This window comes from Leptonychotes weddellii, chromosome 6 (genome assembly GCF_054177405.1).
Source record: "Leptonychotes weddellii isolate Sample4059 chromosome 6, ASM5417740v2, whole genome shotgun sequence".
Taxonomy (NCBI): domain Eukaryota; kingdom Metazoa; phylum Chordata; class Mammalia; order Carnivora; family Phocidae; genus Leptonychotes; species Leptonychotes weddellii.
This window is the reverse complement of record NC_138374.1, coordinates 73,731,653-73,742,993: the sequence shown is the minus strand read 5'-3', so window position 1 is coordinate 73,742,993 and position 11,341 is coordinate 73,731,653. Positions and strand designations below refer to the sequence as shown.

The 11,341-nt window shown below is 41.7% G+C and overlaps 1 pseudogene; it reads left to right on the top strand.

The window, feature by feature from the left end:
• The first annotated feature begins 6 nt into the window (after positions 1–6).
• LOC102732147 (elongation factor 1-alpha 1 pseudogene) lies at positions 7–943 on the top strand (annotated as a pseudogene).
• The last annotated feature ends 10,398 nt before the right edge of the window (positions 944–11,341 follow it).

Sequence of the window (11,341 nt, the reverse complement as noted above, 5' to 3'; positions counted from 1 at the left end):
CAATATGCTGGAGTCAAGTGCTAACATGCCTTGGTTCAAGGGATGGAAAGTCACCCATAAAGATGGGAGTGCCAGTGGAACCACACTGCTTGAAGCTCTGGATTGCATTCTGCCACCAACTCGTCCAACTGACAAGCCCTTGCGTCTGCCTCTCCAGGACGTCTACAAAATTGGTGGTATTGGTACTATCCCTGTGGGCCAAGTCGAGACTGGTGTTCTTAAACCTGGCATGGTGGTCACCTTTGCTCCAGTCAATGTTACAACTGAAGTAAAGTCTGTTGAAATGCACCATGAAGCTTTGAGTGAGGCTCTTCCTGGGGACAATGTGGGCTTCAATGTGAAGAACGTATCTGTCAAAGATGTTCGTCGTGGCAATGTGGCTGGTGACAGCAAAAATGACCCACCAATGGAAGCAGCTGGCTTCACAGCTCAGGTGATTATCCTGAACCAGCCAGGCCAAATCAGTGCTGGATATGCACCTCTGCTGGATGGTCACACAGCTCACATTGCTTGCAAGTTTGCTGAGCTGAAGGAGAAGATAGATCGTCGTTCTGGAAAAAAGCTGGAAGATGGTCCCAAGTTCTTGAAATCTGGTGATGCTGCCATTGTTGATATGGTTCCTGGCAAGCCTAGGTGTGTTGAGAGCTTCTCTGACTATCCTCCTCTGGGCCGTTTTGCTGTTCATGACATGAGACAGACGGTTGCTGTGGGTGTCATCAAAGCAGTGGACAAGAAAGCAGCTGGAGCTGGCAAGGTCACCAAGTCTGCCCAGAAAGCTCAGAAGTCTAAATGAATATTATCCCCAATACCTGCCAACCCAATCTTAATCAGTGGTGGAAGAACGGTCTCAGAACTGTTTGTGTCAATTGGCCATTTAAGTTTAATAGTAAAAGACTGGTTAATGATAACAATGCATCGTAAAACCTTCAGAAGGAAAGGAGAATGTTTTGTGGACCATTTGTTTTTGTGTGTGTGTGTGTGTGTGTGGCAGTTTTAAGTTATTAGTTTTTAAAATCAGTACTTTTTAATGGAAACAACTTGACCAAAAATCTATCACAGAATTTTGAGACCCATTAAAACAAAAGTTTAATGAGAAAAAAAAAATCAAACTACAGGGTAACTCTTTTTTGATGCTAGCATTAAGAGAGCCCACGTTTTCCTTTAAACCTTACCACGTGTATCAGCTTCATATAATTAGCACTCATATTGAAGAGCTCGACGTTATTTCCATATTCTCTGATTATTATCAGTGAGAATCTTCCATATTTCATAAGAGGTCCGGACAAAACTGATTTATCTTCAGCTCTCGGCATGCAAGCTTATATTGTCCTTTATATACGCTCTAGTCTGAGAGATGCAGTACTGTGATTTGGTTTCCTAACCAAGGCCACGGGCAGAGCCCACCTGCTACATGCTCAGTTGGAGATGCTCCAAGGGCAAGGGTGAGATTGGGTCATTCGTTCCCATTCTGCACCCTCACCCCACCGTGCAAACAGACATTCAGTGCTCACTCCACCTACGAGTAACCGGGTAAGCACATAATTTCTGTTTATCGGTGACCTGATACTCAGAAGAAAAATGCTATAGACCAGGATACACTAGTGGTGGGAACAAATCATGGGGATGATTGCACGTAGAAGTGCCAAGTCTTTAACTCTGGTGTCTTGTCAGTGCTGTATTAAGTTACGAAAGATTTCACAGAGGTTCAGCAGGAATGAAGCCAATTTATACATTTCACTTGTTGAATACTGAAGTTATTTCCTTATCATAAATACATTTAGCTATATTGTGATATTTACTTTTGTTGATTGATGTGTGTGAGATCACAGGTGCTATTCATCAGCTATGAAGCATTTTGAACAGTTGTCAACATTTGACCTTGGCATCAAGGAGTCCCAAAGTTCAAATCCCGCCTTGGCCACTAATCACCCAGGCAGGTGTGGAGGATAAACATACTTCCTACATCACAATGTTTCTGCAAGGATTAAATTAGATAATCAGTGTAAAATGCTTAGGCTAGAGCCAAACACATGGTAAGTGCCCGGTGAACAGGGCATGATGGAAATGTTGCTCATGATGGAAATGTTGCTTTGCACTTTCATTTTTGGTACTTGGAAATCAGAAGGGTTTATTTCAATCAGCAAAAACATATTTTCAAAATGTAAGATTAGATCATGCATGGCATGCCTCCTTCAACTCTCCAAGGACATTCTTCATATTTGATAGGTTCCAAGCTCTTTATAGGATGTGCAAGACCCCACCTGGTTTGGCCCTTGCTTCAGTTCATGTGTTCTCCTACTTGCTCAGAGTTCCAGCCACATGATCTGCTCCTGCCTCTGCCACTCATCAGGCCTGCTGCCCTCCCAGCTCCTTGGCCCTGGTCATTCCCTCTGCCTGGATATGTGCATGGCTGGCTTCCTTATGTCCTTCAGCTCATGCTGGATTATGGCATCCTCAGAGACATCTCTCCTGACAAGCCTGTGCCCCTAGCCTGCATGTATATCCACAAGCCAACCATACAGGAATAAATAGATGTCTCTCTTACTTCAATGAAGTATCCATAAGATCAGGGATATTGTCTTGTCTCCTGCTTTATCCTCAGCATCTAGAACAGTGCATTTCACACAGCAGACCCAGTTTTTGTTGAATGAATGAATGCATTCCAAATCCTTCTTACTTTCTTACCACATTGCTATTTGATATGCATTTTGTAGCCAGAGGAGAAGTCAACATGATTCACGGAACGCCATGGGAATGCGATGTGGTAATGGAGACAATTCTAGGCCCGGAGCCAGAAGTCCTGAGTGTGAATTACAGCTATCCCTCAGTTTCCCCGTTTATACAGATTGTGAAGCCTGCGACGTTTTGAAGGTTAAGTGGGAAGAAGTGCTTTAAAAATAACAATCCTGCTGTGTAGCATGCTTAGAAGCTTAATTGTGGGAAATGAATATATGGATATATGATAGAAAAGATAAAAAACATTCTGTGTGCTTATTGCAAGAGAATGGTGGAGCATGTATCATTTCATCCTCACTTTACTGACGAGGAAACTGGGATTTACAAAAGTTTAGTAACCAAAGATACCATTAAATGTTTTCTTTAAAGGGGTGCCTGGGTGGCTCAGTCATTAAGCGTCTGCTTTAGGCTCAGGTCATGATCCCAGGGTCCTGGGATAGAGCCCCGCATTGGGTTCTCTGCTCAGTGGGGAGTCTGCTTCTCCCTCTCCCACTCCCCCTGCTTGTGTTCCCTCTCTCACTGGCTCTCTTTCTGTCAAATAAATAAATGAAATATTTTTTTTAAAAAAATGTTTTCGTTTAAATTTACATTCCTATAAGGTAGGAAGTTATATATGGATACCTTAGAACTTTTTTTTTTTAATTTTAACCATTCATTTATTTACTTATTCATTCAGCAATGTTTTATTGAATGTTTGCTTTATTTTCTGTGCTCAGCACTGGGCTAGTCTATATATACAAACAACATGTAACACCAATTTAAGTTGAGAAATTATTTCACATTTCAGTGTGCTGGAAGGCTGGGCTGGGAACAATATGGCATCTGAGACGTCTTTCGTGATTTCCTGGATATTGTCCTTTTTTTTTGGACTACAGTTGGAAAGTTGAATCATTAGGGAAAAAAACTGTGTCTGAATTGAAGTCCTCAGATAAATATCCCTGTTTTTAAGTGTCAAAGCAGAAGTTACAGCCAAATTAACCTGGTCTGACAATAGTGGTTAACTGATAATTTGAGCATTACCTGGATGAATGATTCAGATGGATTTGTAAACTAGCCAGCATACCTTCTCATCCTAAAGATTTGATTCAGAATCTGACTTATCTAGCTAGCACTGACTCATCAAATGAGCACTAGAGAAAGTTCTCATGAAATAACTATTAGCGTATTAAGAAAGGCCTTGGAAGTTTGGAGATAATCTTCTGGCTAGATTGATCACACACTCACTGGATTCTAACATAGATCCAAGCTCAAAATTGACTCCAATTCTTTACCTTTTAAATATCAGGAAGGTGAGGACCTCCAGAAGTTTGGATAAATTCAGAGAATCACATCCACAGACATCGAAAGCCCCATCACTGGAAAAGTTGCATGTGGTCACCTCTGGTTTATGAAGCAGGCATGAACACTAATTGGGCCAGTCTCTGTCATCTATAATAGCTAGGATGTCATCACAGAAGATGACACCAACACCTTCACCAACACAATATCAAAATCAGAGGACCCTTTAGACAATGACCCAGTAGTTACAGATCCCACTATGCTCTGAGTTCCATGGGGGGACTAACACTGTGTCTCTGGCCTTCTGACACCATCTCAATATCCTCTAAATCACCCACTGTGCTCCCGTCTTGTTGGAATATTGCATTTGCTTAAGGCGTAACAGCGTGTTTACTAAGTAACCCATACTTGGCTTTTCACACTCAATAAGTGCATAGGTCTTTCACAAAATTTCCTCTAAAACTTATCTTTGGGATTCCCTCCTAAGCTTAAAGTAGAAGCCCCATCACAATATCTTAAGCAGGCTGACACCACAGTATAGACACACATGAAGCATAAGTCATTATTTTAATAGGACAACCCATTCTTCCCACTTTCTTTCCTAAGGGAAACTCTGATTTGGGAAGACAGCTCACCAGTGTTGGGTGGTTTTACTCCCATCTGATGGTCTGGCTTACCTTCAGCCCACATACGTGCCACGTGCCACGTGCCACAAACCCAACTGAAGACTCACGGTTTCCATAATATTTGACCGGCTGCTGACTCCTCTGGCTTACCTCTCAGGCACAAGGGGCCCTGGGACGCCATGCTTTGCTCTTTTCCACGGCTATTTTAAAGCCTTCCTAGGTCAGTGCTCTCCAGATTTCTTTGACTGTGACCCACAGTAAGAAGCGTGCTTTACATTGTGATCCGTTACATACATAACCATGAATTCACATTTGAATTCGTAGGAAACATAAAATACATATGAAACAAAACATATATGGAACAAAAAGTTCACAAAACAAAATTACTCTTTATTACATATGGTAAAATCTTGTATTACCTACTCTATCCTATTGAATTGATTTAAAAGGTCCTAGTCACATCCCACTAAGCTGACTTCACGATGCATGAACTATACATGAATACCTCCAGGAAAATGCATTATATTTGTCTGAAATGTAGCCACTGCCTGCCCACCACCCTTCCCCCAGCCCCCCACCATGCTTCTTCCTTTCCCTCCCAGGCCTTCTCATTCCGGGGAATGGCATCATCCTTCTCCAAGAAATTTCCATCCCCAAAAGCAGGTGTATCCTTGATTCCTCAGCCTCTGTCCCTACATTAATCTTCTTGTTTCTAAAATATACCAATTGGCCCACTTCTCAGTCTCTGTTGCTTCTACCCTAATCCAAGTCACACCATCAACTTTGGCTTAAACTTCCATGGGAGCCACCTAACTAGTCTTCCTGCTCTTACTCACAGGCCCCGTATAATCTACTTATTCTCTTTCATACAAAAAGATTCATGTCAAGGGGACATGAGGTCTATTTTATCCCTAGAGGACATGAATTACACTAACCTCTCAAACAAATTGGAGATTTGAGAGGGTATCTAGAGAAGTCAATGCAATCCGACCCCCTTCCTCTTCCCAATGTTTTCCTATTGCCCTTAGAATGGCCATCTACTCACCTCTCCATCTTAATGTCCTAATACTGTCTTCCTTGATTAACATTCAACAGACGTACTAGTTTCTTGAATGGACCAAACTGAGTCCTGACTCAGGACCTTTGCCCTTGCTCCCTTGCTTTGGGGGAGGTCTCTAACTTGAGGCACTGCAGGGCCAAAACCCTCTCTTTTCCAGACCATTTAAAAGTCCCCCTCTTCAGAAAAATCTTCTTGAATACATAAACCCTATATGTTATTATTCCTTTGTTTTTATTTTCTTTATGTATTTTATCAATATTTGAAATTTTATTATTTAGTTATTTTACTTATTTCATGTGCTTATATTGTGATGCTCAGTGATAGAATCAAAATTCTGAAAGAATAGGAATTTGTCTGTCCTGTTCATAACTGTGTCCTCACCTTCTGGAATCGTAACAGGAAATCAATTAAAATGTGCCAAATGATTAAATGAATATTATTTTTAGGCATGAAATACCAAAAAAGGTAGTTTTTCATGTATTTAAATCATATCTATATAAAGTGCAGATTTATCACATTCTTGAGAACATGCTGGGGAGCGATCATTCATATGTTTATATAAGCAGTGGTCTCCAAAGGCTAGAAAGGCATGAACCACTGTTAATTTTGAGTGTCCCAGTATATTTAAAAATTTAGCAGTGGAAAATGTTGGCAATAAAATGTGTGTTGTGTGTGTTATATGAGGAATTAACAAATTACAAAAAAATTTATAGTAATATCACTTGGAAATAATGTCAAAGTTTAAATTTGAGATTAGTGGTTAAAGGCGCTTACAATCAAATAGTCCTCTTGGACTTCCTTGTTGTGATGCTCGTGAAGTGCTGTGGGCAAGGAATGACAGAAATGAATAATTTGGAGGAATCTGTCTTTACTACAGAAGGGGACCAAGACATATCCTCCCCTCAATAATAGTAAAACTTTGCCATAAGTTAGAGATGTCCAAAGACAGATTTGCCTTAGGAGGAATGAATCTCTAGGTTTCTGAGGCATTCAAACCAAATTTGACAGCTATCTGTTACAGATATAATGGTAGGAATAAAAGCACAGGATGAGTGCTTGACTAGGATGACTTAAATTTACTTCCTGTCGGGAGAGTCTATGAATCTAAAATTAGCTTACCTCTTGAACAAATGTCAAATTTACCACATCATTTTTAGCACTTTAACATTTGCTTAGTGTCAAACTTTCTACATATATGACCCCTTGATTCTATTAGTGGATTCATTTCAAATTTTGAGTCTGCTATTTCTAAAGCTAGTATACTTCTGGGACTTTATTATTTAATAGTTTCAAAAGTAGCATCTTCAAAGCTTACAGTTTATCTCCTTGGGAACAATTCACACATTGTCAGTCGTCCTCTTTTGGTTTCTACTCTTAACTGACTGAGCCACCCAGGCACCCCATTTGGTTTCTACTCTTAACAAAGACCAGAACTTTTGGAATATTTTTATTTATATACATATTTAGAGCAGTTTAAGGCTCACAGCAAAATTGAAGACAAGGTACAGAGATTTCCTGGAGGCTCCCTGCTCCCCCACAGTGTCCCATTGACGGACCTCCACTGACACATCATAATCAGCCAGAGTCCATAGTGGGCATCCAGTGCATTCTGATGTCCTACATCCTATGGGCTGGGGCATATAGACCATTAGACATTATATATCACACTTCAGGTATACTGACGTGTATTCATCGTAAAGTGTCTTGTGGAGTAGTTTCTTTTTTTTTTAAAGATTTTTATTTATTTATTTATTTGACAGAGAGAAACACAGCAAGAGAGGGAACACAAACAGGGGGAGAGGGAGAGGGAGAAGCAGGCTTCCCGCGGAGCAGGGAGCCTGATGCGGGACTTAATCCCAGGACCCTGGGACTACGACCTGAGCCGAAGGCAGACGCTTAATGACTGAGCCACCCAGGCGCCCCTTGTGGAGTAGTTTCAATGCTCTAAAAATCCTCTACACTGTGCCTATTCATCCCCACCTCCATCCCAACCCCTGGCAACCCCCGATCTTTTTCCTGTGTCCACAGTTCTGCCTTTTCCAGAACACCACAAAGTTGCAATCACACAGTCCATAGTCTTTCAAATCAGCTTCTTCCCTCAGCAATGTGAATTTTCTTCCTCCATATCTTTTCATCGGTTTATAGCTCATTTCCTTTTAGGGCCGACTAGAATCCCAGGGTCTGGATGCACCCGTGTATTTTACCCATTCAACCAAGGAAGGATGTCTCGATTGCGTCCAAGTTCCACGTTTTGGCAAGCAGAGGAAGACAGAACCCATATCAAGGATCTACATCATAAAGAGGGACCAGAGCAAGTGGCGTAGATTATTTTGAAAGTCATGAAAATCAAAGTAGAAAGCAGAATTCTAAACATAAAAATGAGAACACAGCCCTCAAAAGCTTCGTTGCTGTTGGTATTCAAAGGGAGAAATTCGTGACTGAATATACCCAGCAAATAATGTGCTTATCTCTTTGTAAGAAAACGTTTGGTGTGGCAGAGAAGTCTCATATTCTCCCTAAAAGGAGAAATGACTAGCAGACCACTGATTATTTCGTAGTTCACACTTTAGGGCATAAAGAACCAAAAGGCTCTCCTTTCAGAACTTTTTCCCACTGGACATCCCGTTCTCTTTTATGGCCGGGTCCACGTTTTCCCCCAGAGATTACTTTGTCATTGCTACTTCTGGTTTCTGGTTCCATATATCTACGTCTGGAGAGGGATTCAGTGCTACTATATTGAGAAGAATTTCTAGCTGGACTTGCACCCTGCTTTTTTTTTTTTTTTTGCACTGACTTGAACCACACTTTATTTTCCAATCTAGCAGTTCTTGAGTATAAATGAGAATTTCTCCACCATAAGAAAGAAGAGCAGCAACTTAGGGGAAGAGATGGTAGCACATTCAGGATAAAGAAGATGTTCTTCTCCCCGGGAAGGCTGTTTCCTTCAGAGGGCGGGGGGCTGGATTGCCTTGAGCTTTACGCTGATTTCACCATAACGAGATCTGACCCCTTCCTGTCCATATGATGCCAACCGCTGGAAGAATGATCCCCAGCAGCACCAGGGCCATGATGAAATGGTATGGGGCGTCAGTGCAGGGTTTTTGGATTAGAATCCCCACTATCACTTATCTCTGTCCCTGGGGCAAGTTCTGAAATTGCTCTGGATTGATACACTTTTTCTTCCATAAAATGGGATTAATGTATGAATGATGCACCTGCCTCATGGGTTTGCCATGAGGGGCGTTAAGACGTATTTCTTGCTATGTAAACACTTCATACATGTTATCGGTCATTATCATCTTGAAGAACGTCACCTGCGTGTCAACATACAGCTGTTTCCCGTGGTGGCACCCAGCTCTGTGAAGACCTCCTCAGCAGGTATGCTTCATTAATCTCCATTCGCCTTTTCTCTCCAGTGGCCCTTGGGCTCCTGCCCCCGGAGGCTCACTGACCTCCATTTGTCAAGTATCTCTGCTTTTCAGAATTTCCTTATTCTCGATTCCCTCCTTCTTCCCCCAGCGTGTGCTTCTGCCCTGGGGACAGCCTTGAAAATAATCTGGTTTTTAAGAAAGTTTCCTGATTCCACCTGACTTAGAGGCTCTTTAACTTCAGGTCCTCCCAGCCTCTGAGCTGTATCTATTGATGCAGAATGGTACACATGTATTCATTCTCTTTTCTTCTACTTATATTCTCAAAATAAACTTCCATGTTATCAAGAGAAATTCTTTCTTTCATAACGTCCCATTCACCCAAGAGCCTTTTTCCCCCACGTTAAAAACAAAGAGAATGCACATGGGTGACCAAAAGATTTCGCCTCTAAAATAACTTAGCATTGCATGTAGAGAATTATACCCACTGCTTTTGTTTTCTTTTTAGGTATTACAATTGATGTTAGGACCTGAAATGTTTTCCATCGGCATCCCTAAATGTATTCTTCTAGGAACTATGCAAGTAAATCATTGAGCATGAAGTTCACAAGATTATTAGATGTTTGGTTTTGCAGGGATGGTAAGAAGCCCAGAGAGTACTTGTGTCCTAACCATAGGGTGCTTTGTGCTCCGGTCTTATCACAGAGCTATGAGCAAGACTTTGTTTTCCTCCCCACTGAGTCTACTTTTCTCTCTCATCCATTAATTTGCACTCTACAAATAAGTGGATACCAAGTCAGAGAATCACCATGGATAGAAACATGGTCACAGTTAACTGTTTTTATTGTCACTGATATCACTCCACAGATTGCTGGTAAATATTAATTTTATTGCAGGAAACTACCGTGTTGAAAACTGCCCTCTTGGTGCATCCTGCATGGCTTTCCAGTTGAAATCTAATTCCCCTAATGTGTCATTCCAGTTGTAAATAGTTGTGCAGCTAATCTCCAATCTAGCCCTAAAATGGTGAAGCTTGTCCCTGAAGTATTTATAAGAGCCCTGGAGGAAACAGAGGCTATAATTCCAATATCAGCCCAGCCCCAGAGAATAGGGAAAGTGTTACTTGTAAAAGCTGTTCCAACAACAGGTGGTCAGCTCTACCTTATTAATTTAATGTACATACAATTAGAGCCGCAATAGAGCATCCTACAATTTATTGACCTGCTCACCATAAAGTCAGACATTAAAAATTACTGATATAATTGAGCATGGTACAGGGCCAGGATTGGGTAGCTCTGAAACCTCTCAGTCAAATGTGAAAGGGAAGTGTATCTGTGTTTGGGCATATTCTGTATATACCTACAGCTCCCAAGCATTGGACAGGGTAATTGAGAAACAAAGTGGGAGTCAGAGGGCCTTCAAAGATGCAGTCTATGAGAGAGATAAATAGTTAACACACAATAACATTGAGGAACTGAGGGTCATGCTAATGGTTACAATGCGATGCTTTGAAAGCCTGGAGGACAAACATTTAGCCCAGTTTTAGCCCAAATTCCAATTGCTGCAGAACGACTTTATTCCCCAGAGGCAACATCTCGCCACTTCTCCTACTGATTCTCTGCTCTCATTCATCATCTCTCAATGGCAACAAGAACCAAGCCGAAGGATCGCTGGATAACGTTGAATTAGTTCTTCACGCCAGAGGACAGGACCCAGCCCCATCTCATGCACTTCCGTTGCCATGGATTCCAAATTAAATGTTCCCCTGATCAGAGCATTGCAGCCCTGTTCTATTCATCATCATTTCACCACACCAGCTAGAGGGCCTGTCTTGGATCCCTCTTGCTCCTGATGGCAGATGAGCTGAACGCAAGTGATCAGAAAACACCACCTGCTCGGAGTTTAACACAAAGGAAACAATGCAGCCATGCTGTTTGGAATGGAGATTCATTTGCTTCAGCTCAGCATGTCCCTTATGTTGCCAGCCACGAAAAGTCTAAGTTCCTGGGTGCATTCAGGGAAATATCCTGTGACAGGCTGGGACCGATGGCACCACTGGAAGCCTCTCTCCAGATCACCAGTCACCGTAAGGGGCATGGCAATAACAGCGGTTTTTTCAAAAGTAACAATTTATCAATAAAACACCACAGAGGGCCCCAAAAGGGGTCAACCTGACATTCAGTGGTGACCTACAGCTGCCCTGGTGTCAATAATTAGAGAAAAGATTTTTCTCCTGCTCAAAACCCAGAAACTTTTCATTTATTACTACAAGG